This window comes from Macaca fascicularis, chromosome 11 (genome assembly GCF_037993035.2).
Source record: "Macaca fascicularis isolate 582-1 chromosome 11, T2T-MFA8v1.1".
NCBI classification, from domain to species: domain Eukaryota; kingdom Metazoa; phylum Chordata; class Mammalia; order Primates; family Cercopithecidae; genus Macaca; species Macaca fascicularis.
The window spans coordinates 67122734-67150269 of NC_088385.1; positions in this window are offsets into that span (position 1 = coordinate 67122734).

A 27536-nucleotide genomic window follows, 5' to 3' on the forward strand; every position below is an offset into this window, starting at 1 on the left:
TACTAGCTCCGCCTCCCAGGTTCACACCATTCTCCTGCCTCAGCCTCCCGAGTACCTGGGACTACAGGTGCCCACCACCATGCCCGACTAATTTTTTTTTTTTTTTTTTTTTTTGTATTTTTAGTAGAGGCGGGGTTTCACCGTGTTAGCCAGGATGGTCTCAATTTCCTGACCTTGTGATCCGCCCACGTCGGCCTCCCAAAGTGCTGAGATTACAGGAATGAGCCACTGAGCCCAGCCAAGAAATATATCTTAAAGAAGAGGTACTAAAGCAAGCCAATCCCTGAGAAGCATAGGACTCTTTTAAAATCTGACTTTGATTTAAAGAATCTTAGTGATTTTGTCAAACTTTAAATCATCCTATGGTCTACAACTTTGTCACTCAAATATTATTTCCTTTTTCTTTGACTTGGATGTAGATTTCCATTGAGGGCTGGTAACTGTCCATGATTTTCCAGAGTCTGTCTCCATGTTTTCCCACTAGCATTTAACCTAATAAAACCCTTGCTCAGTTAATGCTGTCTTGATGTCTGCTTCTCAGAGAGTACCTAGCAAAGGGCTTGTTGTCACTCAAATTAACTAGGAAGCAGGCACTGAGACAGAGAGTAGCATTCATTAAGTTTATTGGGGGGTGCTCTTGTTGTATATCTGTGAAGAAACTAAAGGGAGAATAAAATAGAGAGAGGAAGAATTTGGACTGTGTGGCAGTATCAACAAAGTTCTCACCAGAACCCACGAGGAGCTCACAATGTGAGAAGGCCCTTTTGATGTGTCCCAGTTTGGAATTGGGTGACTAGACTTTATACCTTTACATTTGTCACTCATTGCATGCAAATCCCTCTAGGAATGGAGTATGACATTAGGCAAAGCAGCTTACTCTACCCAGGGACAACTCCCAGATATAGCTGAAGGCTGAGGACTGTTAGAATGTAGCATTTCTGGCATCTGGAAAAATAATTACTTCAGTCTTGAAAGTGGAATAAGACTGTGTATTAAACCATCTATGTAGCCATGACAATGGAGCTAGAGGAAAATTTGGGCCAGTGATGTAATCTACCAAAACCTCTAGTCAATCAATCGGAAGTATTATTATTGTTTTATGAATATAATATTTTCACTTATGCATTTATAATTGTCAAATCCTGTTTGCATACTATCCCTTCCTTCCTTTTTCTATATTGAATTTTTAAAGTTTATGTTTAAAAGTTAATTTTATATCCAATGTCCAGGTCCCAGCTTTTATTATTCTCCAATGAATAGAACCAGGGGAGAGCCACTTCTAAAGCAGTAGAGTAAGGACCTCTGACTATTTATTCTGCCATAAAGGCAATATGAATACAGGCAAATATTTTTTAAATACACTTTCCAGAGTTTTGGAAATAAACAAGGAGCTTGCAAGAATATGAGGAACATTTCTTCAAGAAATTGGCTGAATATTGATAAGGTCAATGAATTTTGTGTCACTTTACCCTGTATTCCATCACTTCTCCCAGCTCCACAATAACCTTGAAAAGCAATAACCTTACAGAGAAAGAAACCTTCAACCTCATAGCAAACTGTCAAGGAAGCAAAATACATTTGAAGCTACTCCCCAGAAGCCCTATGCTCTGATATTTGTCATTATTTTATGTGTCTTGCAGGTTATTTGAAATCCTTATATATATAAAGGACTTACCTGTACTTAACCTGACTCAGCACATACTCTCTTGAAACAACCTTTTGATAGAGTATTTGTAAAAAAAGAAACAATTAGCAATATTTATTTAAATTATAGTTGCAAGAGGCAATGATAACAGTTGGAACAAAGAAGAAAATAACTGAACTTAAAAGAAAAGCCAGGGAATTAAATGTCCACATAGGACTTTGAAAAGCTTGGGCATATTCCTGGGAATTTAGAAGGCAAATTTCATGTGCAGGACTGTGTGCTTGCTCAGGAAAGGCTTGAGATGAGCCACTTTTCTCAATTCTAACTGGCATTGAGACTCTCTGGAGGCAGGAAGTGAACACAAAGATAGACTTGTAAACTGCCTACTAGAGCAGGGGTCCCCAGCCCTTGGGCTGCCGATGGGTACCTCTCTGTGACCTGTTAGGAACTGAGCTACACAGCAGGAGATCAGTGGTGGGCAAGGGAGCAATATGGCCTGAGCTATGCCTTCTGTTAGATCAGTGCTGGCATTAGATTCTCATAGGAACAGGAACCGTATTGTGAACTGCACATGTGAGGGATCTAGGTTGTGTGCTCCCTGTAAGAATCTAGTGCCTGATGAGAATCTGATGCCTGAGGTGGAACAGTTTTATCCCAAAACTATGCCCCTCCCCATAGAAAAGCTATCTTCCACAAAACCAGTCCCTGGGGCCAAAAAGATTGTGGACAGGAACATTGAAAACATGCTGAAATACACATAGAGTTTGTTGGCAAAAGCTGGGAGACTTATGGGTTCAGGGCACTTAAGGAGATCTGTGTCTACTTATTAAATGACCCCATGCTACCTAAGTGAAGACTTCAGTAACTACACATGAAAAAGGATACAGAAATTACAGAAGTTGTTAATGCAAGTTACTAAACAAACAGTAATAACAACAAAAACCAACTCTTTGCAAGGAATGTAATTTTGAATTCACACATTATATTGTTTAAAAGGTACATTTTCAGTAACACCCCAAAATACATAACATAGAAAGAAACACAAAAGTCTGGCCCATACACACAGGGAAAAAGAGCAGTCAATAGAAAGTGCCCCTCAGCAAACTCTGGAATTTCTAGACTAATGTAAATCAGCTAATGTAAATATTTTAATGACTTCCTGGATGGGATCCTGAAAGAGAAAAATATCGTCAGAGAAAAATCAATGAACTATCCATAAAATATAAAATTGAGTTAATATTAAAGGTCAGTATTGATCCATTAATTGTGAAAATGTACCATAGTAATGTGGGATTCATAGAATAAGGGAAACTGAAAATTTTGAAATTTAAAAGTTTATATATATGTTTCTGTTAGCAGTAATTTTTTAAATTGTTTATTTGTCTGAAAATGTCTTAAGCTCAATTGAAAACTTAATTCATAGTTAGCTTGGATATAAGGTAAGGGTTAGACTTTTTCTTTGTAGATATATTTTTGTCTAATTGCTCTGGTTTTAAAGGTAATCCGTGCAGAAATTCAACTGTTACAATGTTACTTGTTGAACAAACTTTGCTTCTGCCATTTGACTCCTTTGTAAAAAACAAAAACAAAATGATTTATATATGTGATTCTATTTCTGAAGACTTTATTTTGTTCCTATGAATAAGTTTCTATCATGAATGACTATTCATTTTAAAAATACCTTTCCTGTATCAAGATGTTCGTATTATATTCTCCTTTATTTTGTTCATATTGCTAATCACGTTAATTAATTTTCAAGTGTTATACCTGTCTTACATCCATGCACTATACTTTTTTATATGTCACTGGTCTTCATTTGCTGTTAATTTGTTAAAGTTTCTGCATCTGTAATCTTGAGTAAAATTTCCATGGAACTATCATTTTATTGTTATTGTCGGGCTTTGGAGGATGGAATAGTGCCCTCAAAAGTATCTTCTCATAGATGGCCATTCTTTCTCCATTTTCTGGATAGTTATATAAAATTGGCATTTGTTTTCAAATTTTTATTTTTGCTTTGGGAGTACTCATTAAGGTTTGTTACATAGATCAACACATGTTGTTTTTTTTCTCCGGGCAAGATGCCCGAATAGGAACACCTCAGATCTGCAGCTCCAGCAAGACCAATGCAGAAGGTGAGTAATTTCTGCATTTCCAACTGAGGCACCCGGTTCATCTCACTGGGACTGGTTAGACAGTGGGTACAGCCCATGGCGGGTGAGCTGAAGCAGGGTGCGGCGTTGCCTCACCCAGGAAGTGTAAGGGGTCGAGGAACTCCCTCTCCTAGCCAAAGGAAGCTGTGAGGGACTGTGCCATGAGGGACAGTGCTATCTGGCCCAGATATTACACTTTTTCCATGGTCTTTGTAACCCACAGACCAGAATATTCCCCTGGGTGCCTGCACCTCAAGGGTCCTGGGTTTCAAGCACAAAACTGGGTGGCCATTTGGGCAGACACCGAGCTAGCTGCAGGAGTGTTTTCTTTTTTTTTTTTTTTTTTTTTTTTTTTAATACCCCAGTGGTGCCTGGAATGCCAGTGAGACAGAACTGTTCATTCCCCTGGAAAAAGGGCGGAAGGCAGGGAGTCAAGTGGTCTAGCTCAGCAGATTCCACTCCCACAGAGCCCAGCAAGTTAAGATCCACTGGATTGAAATTCTCACTGACAGCACAGTAGTATGGAGTCTACTTGGGATGCTCCTGCTGGGTGTAGGGAGGGGCTTCTGCCATTAACGAGGCTTGAGTAGGCAACTTTATTCTCATAGTGTAAACAAAGCCACTGGGAAGTTCACACTGGGCAGAGCCCACTGCGGTGCCACAAAGTGGCTGTAGTCAAACTACCTCTCAAGATTCCTCCTCTCTGGGAAGGGCATCTGTGAAAGAAAGGCAGCAGCCACTGTCAAGGGCTTATAGGTAAAACTCTCATCTCCCTTTGACAGAGCACCTGGGGGGAAGGGTCGGCTGTGGGTGCAGCTTTAGCAGACTTAAACATTCCTGCCTCTGGGCTCTGAAGCAGGCAGTGGATCTTCTAACACAGCACTCAAGCTCTGCTAAGGGGCAGACTGCCTCCACAAGTGGGTCCCTGACCCCCATGCCTGCTTATTGGGAGACACCTCTCAGGAGGGGTCGACAGACACCTCATACAGGAGACCTCTGGCTAGCATCTGGCAGGTGCCTCTCTGGGATGAAGCTTCCAGAGGAAGAAGAAGGCATCAATCTTTGCTGTTCTGCAGCCTCTGCTGGTGATACCCAGGCAAGCAGCGTCTGGAGTGGACCCCCAGCAAAATCCAGCAGACTTGCAACAGACAGGCCTGACTGTTAGAAGGAAAACTAACAAACAAAGCAATAGAATCAACATCAACAAAAAGGACGGCCATGCAAAAACTCCATCCAAAGGTCACCAACAGCAAAGATCAAAGGTAGATAAATCCACAAAGATGTGGAAAAACCAGAGCAAAAAGGCTGAAAATTCCAAAAACCAGAATGCTTCTTCTCCAAAGACTCCTTGCCAGTAAGAGAACAAAACTGGATGGAGAATGAGTTTGATGAATTGACAGAAGTCAGCTTCACAAGGTGGGTAATAACAAACTCCTCCGAGCTAAAGGAGCATGTTTTAACCCAGTGCAAGGCAGCTAAGAAACTTGATAAAAGGTTAGAGGAATTGCTAACTACAATAACCAGTTTAGAGAAGAACATAAATGACCTGGTGGCCCTGAATGACACAGCACGAGGCTTCATAAAGCATACACAGTATCAATAGCCGAATCGATCAAGTGAAAGAAAGCATGTCAGAGATTGAAGATCAACTTAATGAAATAAAGTGTGAAGACAAGATTAGAGAAAAAAGAATGAAAAGAGACTAACAAAGCCTCCAAGAAATATGGAACTATGTGAAAAGACCAAACCTACATTTGATTGCTGTACCTGAAAGTGACATGGAGAATGGAACCAAGTTGGAAAACACACTTCAGGTATTATCCAGGAGAACTTCCCCAACATAGCAAGATGGGACAATATTCAAATTCAGGAAATACAGAGAACACCACAAAGATACTCCTTGAGAAGAGTAACCCCAAGAAACATAATCGTCAGATTCACCTATGTTGAAATGAAGGAAAAAATATTAAGGGCAGCCAGAGAGAAAGGTAAGGTTATCCGGAAAGGGAAGCCCATCAGACTAACAGTGGATCTCTTGGCAGAACCCTACAAGCCAGAAGAGAGTGGGGGCCAATATTCAACATTCTTAAACAAAAGAATTTTCAATCCAGAATTTTATATCCATCCAAACTAAGCTTCAAAAGTGAAGCAGAATTAAAATCCTTTAGAGACAAGCAAATGCTAAAGGATTTTGTCAATATCACGCCTGCCTTACAAGAGCTCCTGAAGGAAGCACTAAACATGGAAAGGAAAAACTGGCACCAGTCACTGCAAATACAACCCAAAATGTAAAGATCATTGACACTATGAAGAAACTGCATACACTAATATGCAAAATAACCAGCTAACATCATAATGACAGAATCAAATTCACATATAACGATATTAACCTTAAATGCAAGTGGGCTAAATGCCCCAATTAAGAGGCACAGATTGGCAAATTGAATAAAGAGTCAAGATCCATCAGTGTGCTGTATTCAGGCTACCCATCTCACGTGCAAAGACACACATAGGCTCAAAATAAAGGGATGGAGAAAGATTTACCAAGCAAATGAAAAAGGTAAAAAAGCAGGGGTTGTAATCCTAGTCTCTGATAAAACAGTCTTTAAACCAACATAGATCAAAAGAGACAAAAAAAGTGCATTATATAATGGTAAAGGACTAAATGAAACAAGAAAAACTAAGTATCCTAAATATATATACACCCAATACAGGCTCACCCAGATTCATAAAGTAAGTTCATATTGACCTATAAAGAAACTTAGACTCCCACACAATAATAGTAGGAGACTTTGACCACCCCACTGTCAATATTAGATAAATGAGACAGAAAATTAATGAGGATATATAGGAATTCAACTCAGCTCTGGGCCAAGTGAACCTGATAGATATCTACAGAACTCTCCACCCCAAATCAACAGAAGATACATTGTTATCAGCACCACATTTCACTTATTCTAAAATTGACCACGTAACTGAAAGTAAAACATTCCCAAGCAAATGCAAAAGAATGAAAATCATAATAAACCACCTCTCAGACCACAATGCAATCAAATTAGAACTCAGGATTAAGAAACTCACTCAAAACTGCACAACTACATGGAAACTGAACAACCTACTCCTGAATGACTACTTGATAAATAATGAAATTAAAGCAGAGATAAATAAGTTCTTTGAAAACAATGAGAACAAAGACACAATGTACCAGAATCTCTGGGACACAGCTAAAGTGGTGTTTAGAGGGGAATTTATAGCACTAAATGTCCTCAGGGCAAAGCAGGAAAATTCTAAAATCAACACCCTAACATCACAATTAAAAGAACTAGAGAAGCAAGAGCAAACAAATTCAAAAGCTAGCAGAAGACAAGAAATAACTAAGATTAGAGCAGAATTGAAGGAAAAACCCTTCAAAAAATCAATCATTCCAGGAACTGGTTTTTGAAAAGATTAACAAAATAGATAGACCGTCAGTCAGACTAATAAAGAAGAAAAGAGAGAAAAATCAAATAGACACAATAAAACATGATAAAGGGGATATCACCACTGATCCCACAGAAATACAACCTACCATCAGAGAATACTATAGACATCTCTACACACACACAAAAAAAAACTAGAAAATCTAGAAGAAATGGATGAATTCCTGGACACATACCCCCTCTCAAAACTAAACCGAGAAGAAGTTGAATCCCTGAATACATCAATCACAAGTTCTGAAATTGAAGCAGTAATTAATAGCCTACCAGCCAAAAAAAGCCCATGACCAGACAGATTCACAGCTAAATTCTACCAGAGGTTCAAAGAGGAGCTGGTACCATTCCTTCTGAAACTATTCCAAACAAAAGAAAAATAAGGACTCCTCCCTAACTCATTTTATGAGGACAGCATTATCCTGATACCAAAACCTGGCAGAGATACAACAAATGGAGAAAATTTCAGGCCAATATCCCTGATGAACATCGATATGAAAATTTTCAATAAAATACTGGCAAATCAAATCCAGCAGTGCATTCAAAACTTATAAAAGAAAAACAGGTCGGCTTCATCCTTGGAATGCATGGATGGTTCCACGTACACAAATCAATAAACATAATCCATCACACAAACAGAACCAATGACAAAAAAAATACATGATTATCTCAATAGAAACAGAAAAGGCCTTCAATAAAATTCAACACCCCTTCATGCTAAAAACACTCAACTAGGTATTGATGTACCATATCTCAAAATAATAAGAGCTATTGATGACAGACACACAGCCAATATCATGTTGAATGGGCAACACTCGGAAGCATTCCCTTTGAAAACATGCACAAGACAATGATGCCCTCTCTCACCACTTTCATTGAACATAGTATTGGAAGATCTGGCAAGGGCAATCATACAAGAGAAAGAAATGCAGCATATCTAAATAAGAAGAGAGGAAGTCAAATTATCTCTGTAGATGACAAGATTGTATATTTAGAAAACCCTATCGTCGCAGCCCCTACATTCTTTAAGCTAATAAGCAACTGTAGCAAAGTCTCAGGATACAAAATAAATGTGCAAAAATCACATGCTTTCCTATACACCAATAATAGACAGACAGCCAAATCATGAGCAATCTCCCTTTCAGAATTGCTACAAAGAAAATAAAATGCCTAGTAATACAACTTACAAGGGATGAGAAGAACCTCTTCAAGAAGAACTACAAACCACTCCTCAAGGAAATAAGAGAGGACACACAAAAAAAGGAAAAACATTCCGTGCTCATGGATAGAAAGAATCAATATTGTGAAAATGGACATACTGCCCAAAATAATGTATAGATTCAATGCTATTCTCATTAAGCTACCATTGACTTTCTTCACAGAAGTAGAAAAAAAAAATACTTTAAATTTCACATGGAACCAAAAAAGAACCCATATAGTCAAGACAATCCTAAGCAAAAAGAACAAAGCTGGACATATCACACTACCTGACTTCAGATTATATTATGAGGCTACAGTAAACAAAACAACATGTTTCTGGTACAAAAACAGATACATAGACCAATGGAACAGAACAGAGGCCTCAGAAATAACACCACACATCTACAACCATCTGATCTTTGGCAAACCTGACAAAAATAAGCAATGGGAAAATGATTCCCTATTTAATAAATGGTGTTGAGAAAACTGGCTAGTCATATGCAGAAAACTGAAACTGGACTCCTTCCTTACACCTTATACAAAAATTAACTCAGGATGGATTAAAGATTTAAATGTAATACCTAAAACCATAAAAACCCTAGAAGAAAACCTGGGCAATATCATTCAGGACATAGGCATGGGCAAAGACTTCGTAACTAAAACACCAAAAGCAATGGCAATAAAAGCCAAAAATGACACATGGGATCTAATTAAACTAATTAGAGCTTCTGAACAGCAAAAGAAACTATCATCAGAGTGAACAGGCAACCTACAGAATGGGAGAAAATTTTTTCAATCTATTTCCCTGACAAAGGGCTAATATCTAGAATTTACAAGGAACTGAAACAAATTTACAAGAAAAAACAAACAACCCCATCAAAAAATGGGCAAAGGATATGAACAGACACTTTTCAAAGGAAGACATTTATGTGGCTAACAAACATATGAGGAAAAACCCATTGTCATTAGAGAAATGCAAATCAAAACCACAATGAAATATCATATCACGCCCGTTAGAATGGCAATCAATAAAATGTCAGGAAACAACAGATGCTGGAGAGGATGTGGAGAAATAGGAACACTTATACTGCTGGTGGGAGTTTAAATTAGTTCAACCATTGTGGAAGACCATGTGGCAATTCTTCAGGGATCTATAACTAGAAATACCATTTGACCCAGCAATCCCATTACTGGGTATATACCCAAAGGATTGTAAATCATTGTACTATAAAGACACATGCACACATATGTTTATTGCAGCATTATTCACAATAGAAAGACTTGGAACCACCCTAAATGCCAATCAATGTTAGGCTGGATAATGAAATTGTGGCACATATACACCATGAAATACTATGCAGCCATAAAAAGAATGAGTTCATGTCCTTTGAAGAGACATGGATAAAGCTGGAAACTATCATTCTCAGCAAACTAACACAGGAATGGAAAAACCAAACATCTCGTGTTCTCACTCGTAAGTGGTAAATGAACAGTGAGAACTTATGGGCACAGGGAGGGGAACATCACACACTGGGGCCTGTCAAGGTATGGGGGGCAAGGGTAAGAATAGCACTGGGAGAAATACCTAATGTAGTTTATGGATTTATGGGTGCAGCAAACCACCATGGCACATGTATACTTGTGTAACAAACCTGCACCTTCTGCACATTATCTCAGAACTTAAAGTATAATAATAATAAAAGGAAATAAAGTCATTAAATAACTAAAAAAAAACCACATGTCATGGTGGATTTTTGTAAACATTATTACATCACCCACATATTTAGCTCAGTACCCAATAGTTATCTTTCCTGCTCCTATCACTCCTCCCACCCTCCACCTTCAGGAAGACCCCAGTGTCTGGTGTTTCCTTGTTTGTGTTCATAAGTTCTTATCATTTAGCCTTCACTGCTAAGTGAGGACATGTGATATTTTGTTTTCTGTACCTGTGTTCGTTTGCCAACTATGATAGCCAGTTCCACCCATGTTCTCATAAAAGACATATTCTCATTCATTTTCATGGCTGAATAATATTCCATGGTGTATATGTATCACATTTTCTTTATTAGTCTGTCATTGATGGGCATTTAGGTTGATTTCATCTTTGCTATTGTGAATAGTGCTGCAATGAACATTCACGCTCATGTGTCTTTATGGTAGAATGCTTTATATTCCTTTGGATAGATACCCAGTAATGGGATTGCTGGGTTGAATAGCAGTTCTGCTTTTAACTCTTTGAGGAATCACCAATACTGCTTTCCACAATGGTTGAACTAATTTACACTCCCACCAACAGTGATAGAATTGTTCCCTTTTCTCCACAACCTCACCAGCATCTGTTATTTTTTGGCTTTTTCATAGTAGCTATAGACTTCTTTTTATTTTATTTTATTTTATTTTATTATTTATTTATTTATTTATTTAAAAAATTTATTTATTATTATTATACTTTAAGTTGTAGGGTACATGTGCATAACGTGCAGGTTTGTTACATATGTATACTTGTGCCTTGTTGGTGTGCTGCACCCATCAACTCGTCATTTACATCAGGTATAACTCCCAATGCAACCCCTCCCCCCTCCCAGCTATAGACTTCTTATTTCTTATTTCTTATTTATGTGTTTTATAAAATTCAACTGTGATATAATCTGGACATATGTTTCTTTTTTAGTGTGAATTTTTATTAAAATGCAATTTATTTTATAGATATGTTTATTTATGATCTCTCACTCTTTTTTGTAATTTGCTAAGAAATTTTCCAAGTAATCTAAATTCTTGAAAATATTGGCAGAAAAATTGTTATACTATTCCTTACACAATATTTCTTTTTCATTCATGATATAATTTGTAATCTCTTTTTTTATATCCATTGTGTAAGGTAGTTAAATAGACATTAGCAGCTTGGAGGAGGTGGAAGAGGAAAGCAGAAAGTCTGTCACTAAGACAGCCCCTGGCCCACCTTAGTTCAGCCCCAAGACCACCTTCACTCCACTGATGGATGGAGTTTATTGTAAAATCTGTGGCCGGCACTTCCTGAAGAAAGAGAAATTAGAGCACAGGTGGAATCCCCTGAAGTGGCACATGACCAGTAGGCTAAAACTGTATCTTTGAGTTGACCCTGCAGTGGGCTTTTCTTAATGAATTATAGGTAAAAACATGAATAGTTTATTTATATAACCATAAACTGCCAATCAAATAACATTATCCTGTCACTCAGGCACAGCCCAAATCTCAACTCCTCTCCACAAACCCCCCAAAAGTGAAATGGTCTCGCTGTCTGCAGTAATACCCGAAATTAGTTGTCTCACAGCCATGGAAAACTAGGTTGTGGACACACAAAGAGTGAAGCTGAGAGTAGAAGTTTAAAGTGCGAAAGAAAGAGAAGAGCTTTCTGCTTCAGAAAGGGGTTCCAGAAAAACGGGTTGCCAGGGCTGTGGTGAAATGCAAGGGGTTTTAGAAATGCCTGGTAAGAAGGGAGTGTTTGATTTACATAGGGTGCAAAAGATGAGTTGGATCAGGTGTGCCAGTTGCATAGGGCACAACAAACTGTTTAGGATTAGGTGTGTCATTTGCATAGGGTGTGAATTTCTGGCCACCCCATCCTCATCTTTTATAATGAAAGAGGGTCCTCTGCCTGAGTTGCAGCATGTTGCACTTTTCTTTACTGTACACATGGTAGCAAAACAAGGGACGATGGAGCCGCCATGTTGGACATGCTTGTCCCCCAGGTAGCCCTTTCCTGTTGGCAAGCTGCCGGCATTCCCCCATCAAGTTTCCACCTTGCTGATCTTTGTTTGCAGCTTGATTTTTCAGGCTGCTCTTTGTTAGAAGAGAAATTATTTGGGGGCTTCTTTTTGTTAGAAGGGAAGTTCTCCTGAGGACTCTGTTGCCCTCACTGCCTAAATAATTTCTTTCTACCTCCTGTGTCAGAAACACCTTGAGTTTTGTAAAGAGGGGCTGATTTCTCTTCATAGAAATCAATCTGTTCTCCCTCTGAGAGTGTATTACTGTGCTTCCATAAACTGCTTGGAGCTTACCTTTTGGGGTTAGTTTGCAATTGTTTGCTCACTGTCACAAGATCCAAGATTCCTGTTCCAGCGCTTCGGCTCTGTTGGTCTCCTTGGTTAAAGATCCACCACAGTGTAGAATTCTCAGTAACAATTGGTCTAGCTAAAGGACTATCAATTTTACAGAATTTTATAAGTGAAATAATTCTGCTGATATTAATTTTCTCTATTGTTTGCCCTTATATTTTATTTTTATTATTGCTAATGGATACTGTAGTATAGTATCCAATTTGTTTACCTTTGTATGATATTCAGAAGCCTAGATTACTTATTTTCTATTTTTCTCTTCTTTATAATACGTACTTAAAGTGATACTGTTCCCTCTAAGCAAAACTTTATCTTCGTCCCACAGATTTTTATCTGCTATTTAAAAATTTGTATTTAGTCACTCAGTTCATGGTAACTATATTATAATTTTTTGGGGGGGAGGATTTCTTTTTCTTTTTTTATACTTTAAGTTCTAGGGTACATGTGGATAACGTGCAGGTTTGTTACAGATGTATACCTGTGCCATGTTGGCGTGCTGCACCCATCAACTTGTCATTTACATCAGGTATAACTCCCAATGCAATCCCTCCTCCCTCCCCTCTCCCCGTGATAGGCCTCGGTGTGTGATGTTCCCCTTTCCGAGTCCGAGTGATCTCATTGTTCAGTTCCCACCTATGAGTGAGAACATGCGGTGTTTGATTTTCTGTTCTTGCGATAGTTTGCTGAGAATGATGGTTTCCAGCTGCATCCATGTCCCTACAATATTTTTTCTGTCACTCATGATTTATATATCTTATTGAATTTTTATTTGAAAATTCTGGGAATTCTAATGCTTGATTTTTCTATGAATGTAAGGTAGGTCAAGATATTGATGATTTTGTTCAAGTTTTCTCCATACTTAATGATTTTCTGTTTGTTTATCCATTACTGATGGAGGAGAATTGAAATCCTAAATATAATTGTTAATATCTATGTTTGTCATTTGTTGCTTTATGCATTTTGAAACTCTGTTATGTTATATCTGATAGCATTTAGAACATTATGCTGCATTTTCTATTGTGAAATGCTCCTCCTTATGTTTGATAATATGGTGTCACTCTGATGTCTACCTGATATTAATTCAGCCACTCTAGCTTTCTTATACTTAGTGTACTCCAGCTTTTTTGTGGTTAGGTTTTGGATACTGCATCTTTTTCTTTGCTTATACTTTCTGTCTACTTTGGTTTTATATTTAAATTGAGTTTCTTGTAGGTAGCATGTAGTTGAGTTTTGTATTTTTATTCCAATATGACAATCTCTACCTTAAAGTGTTTAGAATAATACTTACTGTAATGATCAGTATGATTTGATTTATATCAGTCATCTTGGTTTTCATTATTTGTCTCATGTTCTTTGTTCCAGCTTTCCTACTTAGTTGGTTTCTTCTGCATTAAAGTGTACTGTTTAGAATTTCATATTATATTCATTATTATCTCCTTAATACATTAAAAATTAAATTTTCCTTTTTCAAAAGTGCTTTGGTTCAATTGCAATTATATTATGTATACTATTATAAAATAATTATATATTTACTGAAAATTTCACATTAGTTAAGTATTTATGATTCTACATATTAAGCAAATTATCTAATTGCCTATGTTAAAGATAAAATTTTATATCATACCCATAAGGTCATACAATAAAGATTTTTTGATCTTCCATACAAAGCATCAAAACTACTAGGTTGAGCTAATTCTACAATTCAATATTTTCTTCCATGGTGCTCTTATAAAACGATCAAATAGATACTATAAATGTGCTTCTTAGCTTCTAGAATAGAATGTAGAATACGTTAGACACTCCCAAATTCTTAGAGTTTCTACAACAGAACTAAAATACTAGTATTATTTTTAATACTTTATCTACTATTGTGTTATCGAATGTAACCTGTACCTGAGGAAAAATCCTCAGGATATTTATATCACATAGGAATTCCGTGTAAGTTGCTGTGGGCACTTTTCTAAAGCTTCCAGCACTTGTTCTCTGTTTAGGTGTTAATCATCCTGTGAACTCTAACAAGTAAACCTCTGTCCCTACTTATTTACAGATGCTTTCAGCTCAATCTTACATTTTTGTAAGATCTTTCACATAAACAAGTGCTGTTTTGGTAATTTATACCATAAGGGCATATAGTGATAATTTATATCCTATAGAATATCCTAATATTCTGACATTAAAAATAGGTTGAGTAAATGCTTCAGAGATTTCTAACTTTGATTTCTTAGGTACTCATTGGCCACAATTTTTCTATATTTTATAGATCATGATAAGTAACCCTAAACAGCAAAACAATCATTTTTGTGCTTCCTATAAATACAGGATCGGGGGGAAAAGTTAACTGAACAATCAGGACAGTGTTAAAGCAGAGAAGTATTTTATTATGGGCCACTTTAAAGATCAGCTCATCCTGCCCATAATAACGAGTTCAAATGATCCTGCGTGAGTCTGCTATTAGCAGTTGTACTGTTACATTATGCATGACATTTGACTATTCATAGAAAAGGAAATGCACTGTTTTCCATTAGTGGTTTTCTATGAGTGTAAGTCTACAAATTACTGATGATGCTTAGCCTGATGTGTCGCTCCTTTGCATATTTATAATGCTCCTGTCGCATTCATTATTAATATGAATATAATGTGAAGCACTAAAGATTAATATGATTTCTATCAATTTTAGATTCTGTGCTTGTGATTCAAGCATTTATGCAAATGTGACAGTGTATTTACATGCTAGTTCACATATGCATGATTAGAAAAGACCCTTGCACTATATCTTATATCATGGTTGGTACATCGAAGTGTAAAATGAGACACCAAAATAATTTAAAGTAAAAGTTATTTCCAAAACCAGGATATGATGACATTCTACAGTGGCTGACAATTTTTCTGGTCGAGAGGCACCTGTAGACAATTAATAGGAAGTCCAGCACACCAACACACAATTATTCTCCAGCTTTTGTGGTATTCTCAACTTTTGTGATAAATATTTCAAAAAGAGGGAATTTTGTAGGATAAGAATTTGAACAAGGTTCCCCAAATTCTGAGAGGCTTATTATTTCTTTTACTGTTTCTGAATATAAACATTTGTATGCTACATGATTTCTGAAGTTGTCTAGATGATAGCTCTTATGAAAGCTTAAAATTCTGGGTGAGAACAGAATATATGTTACATTGTCACTGCATCTGTCACAAAGTACATTGGAGACAATTTACTTTTCTGGTCCCCCAAATTTATAAAGTTTAATATGAAAATAATTTATTAAAGGTATTGCTTTCAATTTGGACAATGTAGATATAATCAGACCATAAAGGATAGATTAAATTTTTACAAAAGAAAGAAGAGAAAATAAAGCCCTAAAAACATGTGTTTAAAGGCACTGATGAGTACTCAGCACTCAATTGGACAAGATTCAGTAACAAAACACATTGAGTTGACCTGTATATTTGTGGGAATTTTTCTCTTGGGATTTTTGGTCACTAGAAAGCACAAGCTTAGAGTTTACAGTAGTCTCACTGATTTACCAATGCAGTCAGAACTTGAAGAACCAACACCTCAAATAAAAGTCAATCATAGTTTATGTCAGGATGTAAGCATACTTACATGGTTGAAAATTAGTTATGTAGCATACTACTTAGCTGACTAAATGAGAAAAATTATGTATGATGCATAAAATATATTTGATAAAATTCAGCACCCATTCATGGTTTGAGAAAGTAAAATTGACACAAGCCCTAACCAAAAAATTTTTGGTAGCCAACAATAGCAGGGATCATTGATAAGTTCTTGGAAATAGCAACTTTAAGAAAAACAATGTATAATAGAATCTATTGTTTTCTCATGAACATTATAACAAAATGACATTGATTGAAATGACATTATTCACTTAGTTTCACTTAAAGTCACAGTTTCCAAGAACCTATTGACAATGTTAAGTGAGGGCTTACTCTGTGTACACACACACATACACACACACACATATACACACACACACGGAATAAGTACTTACTGTATGTACAGATACAGTTGACCCTTGAACAACAGGAGTTGGAACTTCATTAGTCCAATTATATGCAGATTTTCCTTCCCCTCTGCCACTCCTGTGACAGCAAGATCAGCCCCTCTTTTTCATCCTCTTCCTCAACCTACTCAACATGAAGATGATAAGGATGAAGACCGTTATGAGGATCCACTTCAACTTAATGAATAGTAAATATATTTTCTCTTCCTTGTAATTTTCTTAATACTATTTCCTTTTCTCTAGCTTACTTTATTGTTAGAATACAGTTTATAATACATATAACATACAAAATATGTGAATCAACTGCTTCTGTTATCAGTAAGGCTCCTGGTCAATGATAGTCTATCAGACTATCCTGGTCAATGATAGTCTATCAGAAGCACTCAGGAGGTTGAGGCAGGAGAATTGCTGGAATCTGGGAGGCAGAGGTTGCAGTGAGCCCAGATTGTATCACTGCACTCCAGCCTGGGCTGGACAGACAAACCCTGTATCAAAAAAAAAAAAAAAAAAAAAAAAAAGTTACATTTGGCGGAGTCAAAAGTTATACATGAAGTTTTGACACTATGAGGAGCAGTGCACCCCAATGCCCATGTTGTTCAAGGGTCAACTGTATATATATGTGTGTGTATACATATATGGAGAGAGAGAGAACAAGCTTCATATTTAAAGGTAAAATATAAAAATCTCCCCCATAATATCAGAAAATTAGAGACACTGGTTACTCTAATTCTGGCACACACAATAAAATACAATAATGAAAGAAACAGAAGGGGAAATATAACTCCTGACACAAGGAGTTTCTATTTATATAGAAAATCCAAAATAATAAACATGTAAACTATCAAAACTATAAATAAATGTAGCAAGATCACTGGATACAATGTCAATATACAAAAATAAAATCCACTTCTATATATCAGTAACAGGCTATTAGAAAATGGAATAAAAGAATACATTTGTAATAACATCAAAATAATTCAGCATATTGAGAATTATCCAATAAAAGATACCTAAAGCTTCTTCCTAGAAAAGTAAAACATATTTCTGGGAGGCATCAAAGAAGGTTTAAATAAATTGAGGGTATAACATAGATTGCAAGAATATTGTAAAAATGCTCAATCTCTTAAAATTGGTCTTTGCATCCAAGACAATTTCAATGAAAATGCCTAAAGACACTTTTTGTTTTGTTTTTCTTTCTTTTTTTTTTTTTTGGCCTGATGAAATTGACAAGTTGATTATAAAATTTATTTGGAAACGCAAAATACCAAGAATAGTGAAGATACCTTTGCAAGGAACAACAAAGTTGAAGGACTTGTATTGTCTGTTTTACAGACTTATTTCTAATCTTCAATAATTAAACTAGTGTTGCTGAAATACAAATTCAAAAGTAGATAGAGGCAACTGAATATTGAGTCCAGATACAAACCTATTTATATAATCACCTCATTTATAACAAAAATTGCCACTGTGTTTATGCTGAATCAACAGAATATCCAGACAGAGAGAAGAGAACCTTGACTTCTACATTATAGTACACATAAAGTTATCAATTCCAAATGAATTGTAGGCCTAAATGGAAAAAGAAAAAATTTCCAGCATAATATTAAAAAAAACTTTGTGACCATAAAATATGCAACAATTCCTTTAAAAAAAGTAACATTAATAAGAAAAAGATTGATAAATTGAATTTTGTTAGAATTTAAAACTTTTGAGTTTGTAAAATATATCACAATCAAGAATGTGAAAAGCCAGACCAGAAGATAAGAGTGTATATTCCCTGCACTTTGTGAAGCCGAGGTGGGAGGATCACGAGGTCAGGAGACTGAAACCATCCTGGCTAACACGGTGAAACCTCATGTCTACTAAAAATACAAAAAATTAGCAGGGTGCTGTGGCGGGTGCCTGTAGTCCCAGCTACTTGGGAGGCTGAGGCAGGAGAATGGCGTGAACCCTGGAGGCGCAGCTTGCAGAAAGCCGAGATTGCGCTACTGCCACCTAGCCTGGGTGACAGAGTGAGACTCTGTCTCAAAAAAAAGAAAAAAAAAAGAAAAAAAAAGAAAAAAAGAAAGAAAGAATGTATATTCAGGATACATGTGTTAGAGGTAGAACTCATGTATATTTATATATGAAAGATTGTTGCATATCAATAAAAAGGGCTTAATATGCAATAGAAAAATGAGAAAATGACTAGAAAAATGTCTTTCAACAGAAGATACTAAAATTACAACCAAACATCTAAAATATATTCAGTATCACTAATCAAAATCATAGCTTTTTACCTGTATATGTCCCCAAATTATCTAAAAGATAAAAACTGAAAGTATGAAGCATAAGTGAGGGTACTGAGATACCAGAACTCACATACATTACTGTTAGGTGAGTAAACTGGCATAACCACTTTTTAAAAAATAAGTTTAAATGTATGCACATCCTATGATGCAGCAACTTCATCTTCAGAGATATAACTAAAGTATATATGTATATCTTTACATCAAAAAGAGATGTACAAAATTGTGTAAAGCAATAACCCCAATGAAAAGCAACTCAAATGTTATCAAGAATAGAATAAGTAGACTGAGCACAGTGGCTCATGCCTGTAATCCTAGCACTTTGGGAGGCCATGGTGGGTGGGTCACTTGAGGTCAGGAGTTCGAAATCAGCCTGGCCAACATGGTGAAACCCCGTTTCTATTAAAAGTACAAAAGTTAGTAAGGCGTGGTGGCACACACTTGTATTCCCAGCTATTCGGGTGGCTGAGGCAGGAGAATCATTTGAACTCGGGAGGCGGAGGTTGCAGTGAGCCGAGATCGTGCCACTGCACTCCAGCCTAGGCAACAGAGCAAGACTCCATCTCAAAAAAAAAATAAATAAATAAAAAGAAAATAGGTAAATTGCTATATACTCATACACAATATTATAATCAAATGAATAAATCACCACTTTGTGCAGCAGCAGAGATGAATCACACAGATCATTGCTTCATGAAACAATGAAGAATTGTTGTATGAAGATGAATCTCAAAATTATAATTTTGAGTGAAAAAAGACAGAATCAAATGTATATAACGTATGGTTTCACTCATAAAAATTTCAAAAACAAGAACAACTGGTCTCTTGATAAAACTCAGACTAAAGTATATTTCCTGACATGACATCAAGGAAGGAACACACAGATATTTCTGGTTTTCATGGTAATCATTGATATTTTGATGAAAGTAGTTATTGCACAAGTGCATTCACAGTGCAAAAATTAAAGAAGTATATACATGTCATGCATATATTACCCATTCTGTGTATTGTACTTCAATACAAATATTTTAAATAAAACCTTGATATTTGTTTTGAGGAAATTGTCATTCAAATAATTACTATATTTCTACTAATAGGAAAGGTAAGATCATACAAGAGTATAGATGCTGTACTATTATATCATAACATCTACTTCTGAGAGAAAAAAAACATGGAGAAAGAAATTGAACAAGCATGATTTTCTTGTTTTCACCATCCAAATAATAACCTTCATTTATGGGAGGGAGATATTTTTGATATGAATCATAATATATATGTTATAAAATAATAGCCATTTTTATTACAATAATGGATTTCTGCTATCACAACTGTAATCCTACTTTCTCTTTTTTTTTTTCCTAGATGTAGTCTTGCTCTGTCACCCAGGCTGGAGTGCAGTGGTGCCATCTTGGCTCACTGCAACCTCCGTCTCCCCAGTTCAAGGTATTCTCCTGCCTCTACCTCCCGAGTAGCTGGGATAGCAGGCACGCACCACTATGCCCTGCTAATTTTTGTATTTTCATTAGAGGCAGTGTTTCACCATGTTGGCCAGGCTGGTCTCAAACTCCTGACCTCATAGATCTACCCACCTCTGCCTCCCAAAGTGCTGGAATTACAGGCGTTAACCTCCGCACCCAGCCTATAATCCTGCTTTCAAAGCTTATTTCACTTGCTTATATTAATTGTAGCTTCCCTAAGGTTTTCAGTCAAAATAAATGGTTCCTTCTGTTATTCCAGAGTGCTTTGCTTGTTGTCTGTCTTTTTTTGCTGTTATAACACATGTCTAATTCTGTTTTACATCATACACCATACTTTTATCTAATGCTGTCTTCCTCATTGAATATTTGCTATTGTAAGACAGTAGCAAATACAAACATGAAATATGCAGAGTTTCTGTCCTCTAGATTTTCACTGAAAAGCATACACATTCCTAAGGAACTATGAATTTTATACTGCAACAGAAACCTGTAATAAGTACTGCTATTGAGACGGAAGAAGGATACATTTGGACAAAATATATCACAGGTAAATCTTGTTAGGAAGGATATGAGCTAAATCCGGGAGTGTAGTAAGTTGTTCCTTTGTTAGTTCATTTAGTCAATTACTTAAGATTTACTGAGTACTTCTATATGCCCAGTACTGAGATAGATGCTGGAATTGTACAAATGAATAAGATGCAGCCTCTACTCCAGAGAAATTCAGTGTTTAATAGTAGAAATCCATATCTTGGTATATAGTCACAGCAAAGAGGACTGCATTGCATATGTAAGAGTTATATTTAAAGTGTTCTGAAAGCATAGAGGAAGGAGAAATGGTAGCTGGTGGTCAGTAGACATAAAAATAACATTAACAATAGTTTGAGTGAGTTTAGCACACATAAAGCACTACACTAAGGGTTTGCCATGCATGAATTCTCTAATTTACTCCTAGACTAAACATTTCCAGTAGGCATTATTGCTAGGTTTAATGGATGAGGAAACCAAGGGACAAGGAGGCAAGTTAGATTGCCTAAGGATACATATTACTAACTCATAGATCTAGGATCATAAACTCAAATCGTCTTGTGTCAAAGCTCTGAAAATACTATCCTCACCTTTAATCACACAGTCCTTGTGACATATTCTAAAGTGCTGCTTTTCTACCTTCAGGCATTAAGAGCAGTGACTGAAAATAATTTACAAAACTGTAAGATACTAATCAGAGATGGGGACTCAGAATTTTTATGAATACAGATCTACATTCATTACTAATCTATCAGTAACACTGTGTTATAATGTCCTCCTTGGAGAAGTCTCTAGAGGGAGAGAAACTCTGAGCACAGGTTAGGTAGGAGAAAAATTATGAAGGGTGGGAGGGCTTGGGCATATTTCTAGCCCAGGAATATAGCAGATGGAAGACACAAATGACTAAAAGAAGGTGATTTATTAGTGAAATTTCAAGCACAGTAGTTCTAGAAACTCTAGTAAAGGTATATAAAGGGAGAATATGGCAAAAGTGCCTGAGTAAGATTTCAGCAGACATAGGTATGAGTGAAGGGTATTTTGCATAAATAAAATAATGGTAGCAGTGAACAATGGTGTGACATTTTTAGCTTAAAGCTAACAATATATGGAAGCAAAATGTCAAATGAGCAAATAGTTCCTTGCACATAATATGCATTTAATATATATTTATTGACTAGACTTTAGAAAGACTTTGCTCATTATTTACCGAGTTATAGAAGTATAAAAAATTAACACATTTACTTCCTTTAATATTATTTCAAGTTTTAAATATATAGCTAAGAGAATACGCTGTGCACTGATTTTTTTCAGGATTCTTGTTTCTTATTTTGAATTTCTTTATTAATCTTTACAATGAGTAATAATAACTAGATATGCAATTTAGACTTGTAATTGTATAATAAATCTCTGCTTTCATGATATATCTCTGCTTGATATTTAGCACCTGGGATTAACATCTAGGATTACTAAATTTCAGAATCAAAATATAGTAACAATCCAAGATGACAGAAACTTGTGTTACTGAAAAAAGCCTTTCCCTTTGACAAAATGTCTGCCACAAAGCATCCCACACTCTTTCATACTGAATGCAGGAAATTGTCATTTTAGTTTTTTCTCATGCGTGAATTACAAAAGAGAAAACAAAACTAAACAAAAGACCATAATTTTAATCTCTGAAGTAAATGAAAGAGAGTAAGTCTTAATTAGCCCATAAAATACAGAATAATGGAAAAAAAATCTACAGGAATTCCCACAGACTAATTTTAGCTGGTAATTTTAATGCACTTCCCAATAGAACTATTTAATCAGAAATAATGAAAATTAATGGCCACTACACAGCACTTCATTTTCAAAGAGCTTTAGAAAAGTTAACACACTGTTATATGGATTTAGCTCTAATAGGCTTCTGGGTCACTGGTGAGCCAGTTCAAATATGGATCTACCATGCTGATTAGTTATGAGTCATGTATCTCCAATTGCAAGGATTGTGCTTTGAGAATTCGTCAAAGACATTCTGTATAAACCAGCTGTCCATTAAAAGCTTTTCTCCAAGCTCTGTGAGTCAATTCGACAGTGGAGACACCCCTTTTATTGTTAAGGAAAAAAAAAAAAATAACAATATGGGCATGTGAGAGGGTAACTCAATGTTTGAATACATAAACAGGTGCCTACAGTAGAATGTCTTATTAAAATAATTTTGTTTAGGTGTTATATCCCAACTCTGATTTTTCTGATACAATTTATTTCTAAACTAAAAAATAATGATTCCTTTAACTATTTTATCTTTCTCTGCTCATTCTGCCAGTCTTCCTCCCTGAAAAATATTTTCTTCTAACTCTGGATGGTATCATTTACCTCCAGCTTTTCAATTCTCACCTGCATCCCCCTTGTAAGTCCTTGCATTCTCCAATCTCCCACTGACAACCGCTTATTTACTTTCCGTCATTGGTTACATTTTTCTAGAATTTTATATAAATGAAATTATACTGTAAGTACAGTCTTTTGTCTGACTTTTTAAATTTATATAATGAGCTGTAATTAATCCATATTGTGTGTATCAGTAGTTCCTTCCTTTTAATTACTGCATAGTCTTCCATGTCATAAACATCCATACATATATCCTGTGTATATGTCACAATTTGTTTATCTATTCACCTATTGTGTTTTTTTCCAGGTTGGGGCTATTATGAAAGAAACTGCAACAGATTTTCAGATTTGTTATCAAATAATTTTAAAGATATATGCTTTCATTTCCTATGGGATAATTCCAGGAGTAGAATATCTGCATCATATGGCAGATATATGTTTAATTAAAAAAAAAAAAAAAAGAAAGAAAACCTGTGAAACTATGTTGCAAAGCAGTTGGGACATTTTAGCTCACCACTAGCAGTGTATGAGAATTTCACTTGCTCCAGTGAAATTCTTAACAGCACTTATACTTTGGTTTTAGCTTTAATTGTTATTTTAAATATGTAGTGTTAACAAGTTGTGGTATTGTGCGTTTCATTTACATTTCTGTAATGATGACAATGATAAACATCGTTTCATGTGCTTATTTGTCATCTGCATAACTGCTGCGATTGTCTGCTTAAACACTATGTGTGTATATATATATTGTATATATATAGATATATATATTTTGTCTGTGCCTTTGACACATGGTACACATATATAAAGTTATATATATGTGTATATATATGCACACATGCACACACATATACACATATATATGCATGTAGAAAGAGAGAGAGACAGTGTGTCAACAGGCACAGACAAAATTAGCTCCCAACAAAGGCCTGATCTTTAACCAAAAAACAGGAAAGCAGCAGCTTAGTAACAGAAAACTTTTAAATAATAACTGTTCTACTTTAGCCAAACATACACACCAAAAACAAAAATAAAAATAGAAAGTGACCTTACCTTCCCTCTCACAAGGCAAAGCCTCATTGAAGAGTGCAGCTTATCCATTTGCCAAGCTGTAATGAAGTGCCCCCAGTTAGCTTGAAGGAGTGGTTTCAAAGAAGGTCAGATGGGGAACCAAACCTAGACTTTCATTCCACCTTTGAGTGGTATCAAAAGATTCCTGGCAAAATGTTATCATCAACCCCCAGTGGTAACAAGACCATCCCCTCTATGGTGTCACTGAGGCCTTGTACAGAAACAGTAAGAAGGCATCGCTGCCTCTCTCAACCAGGTAGGACCAGTAGGAGCCTAGTGGAGAGTTGGAAAACCCAAGCACCTCAGTATAAATGAGGAATCCCCCTTTCTTGGATGCCAACGTTGGCCCAGTTGGGAACCTTAACAACCAAAACCATCTGGCACTAACAATATGGTTCTCTTATTCCTTCTTCTGATTGATCAGTGTCACAGGGGACCAGCTAAATAGAAGATACAAATAAGATCAACAATATAATACCCACAATTTCCAGATTTCAAATAAAACTTTCTTATTATAGAACATACCAAGAAAATCTCAACTTGAACGAGAAGATAATCACAGATGACAACACTGAGGTTATAGAGTTGTAAAACTGCCTTTCAAGGCTGCCAAAGCATCTATCATGAAACTGCCTAAATGAGCCATCAAGAAAATGCCCAAGACGAATTACAAAATAGAAGTTCTCAACAAATAAATAGAAGATATAAAGTATTAAGTTGAAAATTTAAGACTGAAAAATTTAGTATATTTTCTTAAATGAGTGGATTGGTTCAAAAGCAAAATAAGGTATACAAAGGAAGAAATTAGTAAACTTAAGAGAATGACTAAAATAGAAATTACCCAATATAAACAGCAGTAAGAAGCTAGACTAACAAGTAACAACCTTAGGAACATTTTGGACTATAATTACATATGTGACATTTGCATCATCAGAGTCCTAGAAAAAGAGGAGAAAACAGTGGGGCTGAAAAATGTTTCTGAGTAAATAATAGCCTAAATACTTCCACAAGTTGGCAACAGATATGATCCTATGAACTCAGGAAATCGAACGAATTTGAAATAAAATGATCAAATGCTGTCTTTTTGTTCTAAATACCATGTTTGTCCCCCATATTCCTTCTTTACATAGTGTTTCAATGTAATGAGTAATACTGAAAAACTTTAATAAGATAGAATGTTTCATAAGCAGCTCTTTGGAATTTAAATAATGAATATGTTATAGGAGATATTTTATGTTTAGGAAGTTTTAATTGCCTTTCCAAAATATAATTGTTATGATTTGTGTTGCAAAAAAAATTAGTTTATATTCTCACTTAATTCATAATATTTTAAGATGTTTATATCAATTTAATAAATGTTTTAGAAATCTTCTAATTCTCAGAAGTTGATTAGATATGAGTCTGATTATGTTTGACCCTATTAGAGTGATGTGTTATTGAGTTTATAGAGCTATTTCAGTTTACGGCAAAAAGCATTTGACCACAAAGCAAAGGTTCAGATAACACACTCTCAGTCTTTCTAATACATGCTCTCCCCTGTTAAATGCTTAATATTCCCAAAGGTAAATAGGAAAGCACTTTCTTCTCTACTTTCAGAAAGCAAACATTTTAGATCTTTAATCTTGGATAAATTGAGCAATGATTTAACCTTCAAACTAAATACTATATAGCACAGACATTTGAAAATATAGCCTCAATGTCATTTTATCAGGATATTAGGTTTCATTATTTGTAATGTTTGGAGATTAACTACGTTATATATAAAGGTCAATGAAATAAGCAAAGTTTGTAGTGAAACCATTTGAAAGAAGGTTTTCTCCTAGATAAATTAACTGATTCTTTATCTTGATTAGGCTTCATTCTTTATTCCAACAGATACTTAAGTGGGTGAATCCTACAGACAATAAATTTAGATTTTTCAATAAATTCAGTTTTTTTTTTTAAACTAACTCTCCAGATATCTGGTTTCCACTAGGTTTGATAAAATCCAAGGGAAATGTTGAGTCCTAAAACTTTAATTAAATAGACCTTTGAGGCCAGAAACAACTTGACATTGAAACTTTTATTTGTCTGGTAAATTATATTTGAATATCTTCAAATAACTCTACATTTTTTGTTCAGATAAATAAGAAACAAAAAATTTGGGGGTATTTATATAAAAACGTATCATATTTGAATCAAATTTCTAAATCATTGTCAATCTGAATTATATAAAAAATTGTGTTGACACTGAGAAAAGGTCTGTTTTATTCCTACTTATCAGTTATATTTAAATCCTATTTCTACAATACATCAGTGATAATCTACATCAATAAATTATTACAAGTAGAAAAGTTACTTTATATAATTCTGTGACGTCTGGAAGAACCTAAATGTATATAATTAGGCCCATCAACTAACATTAAAGTATTTAGAACTAGCAAACTTTGACGGAAAGAAAGTGTTGTGGGGAACTTTCAGTGAAGAATGCCTGTGAAAGTCTAACATGTCTAATTGCTTGGCAGAACATAGAGACAAAATCTCCTGAGACGACAAAAATCTTCCTTTTGAAACGTCCGGTTGTGTGTGCTCAGTGGGTTTTTTTTTTTTTTTTTTTTTTTTTTTTTTGAGACGGAGTCTGGCTCTGTCGCCCGGGCTGGAGTGCAGTGGCCGGATCTCAGCTCACTGCAAGCTCCACCGCCCGGGTTTACGCCATTCTCCCGCCTCAGCCTCCCGAGTAGCTGGGACTACAGGCGCCCGCCGCCTCGCCCGGCTAGTTTTTTTTTGTTGTTTTTTTTGTATTTTTTAGTAGAGACGGGGTTTCACCATTTTCGCCAGGATGGTCTCGATCTCCTGACCTAGTGATCCGCCCGTCTCGGCCTCCCAAAGTGCTGGGATTACAGGCTTGAGCCACCGCGCCCGGCCTGGGTTTTAAAGTGAATGAAGTAAGCTGGAAAGCACATGAAGGCAGCCTGTGTCTACTAAACCTTGAATTCCAGAGCTATGTGTCAGAGACCCTAATGTTTATCATAGGAAAGTTTGGCCCAGGCATGGTGGCTCATGCTTAAAATCTCAGCTACTTGGGGAAGCTGAAGTGAGAGAATCACTTGAGTTCAGAAATCTGAGACTAGCCTGGGATAAAAGACTACGCTTTGGGTACAGTGTACACTGCTTGGGTGATGGTGCACCAAACTCTCAGAAATAAAAATAAAAACGAAAGAAATGTTTGGAAGAAAATTTGTTTCAAGTC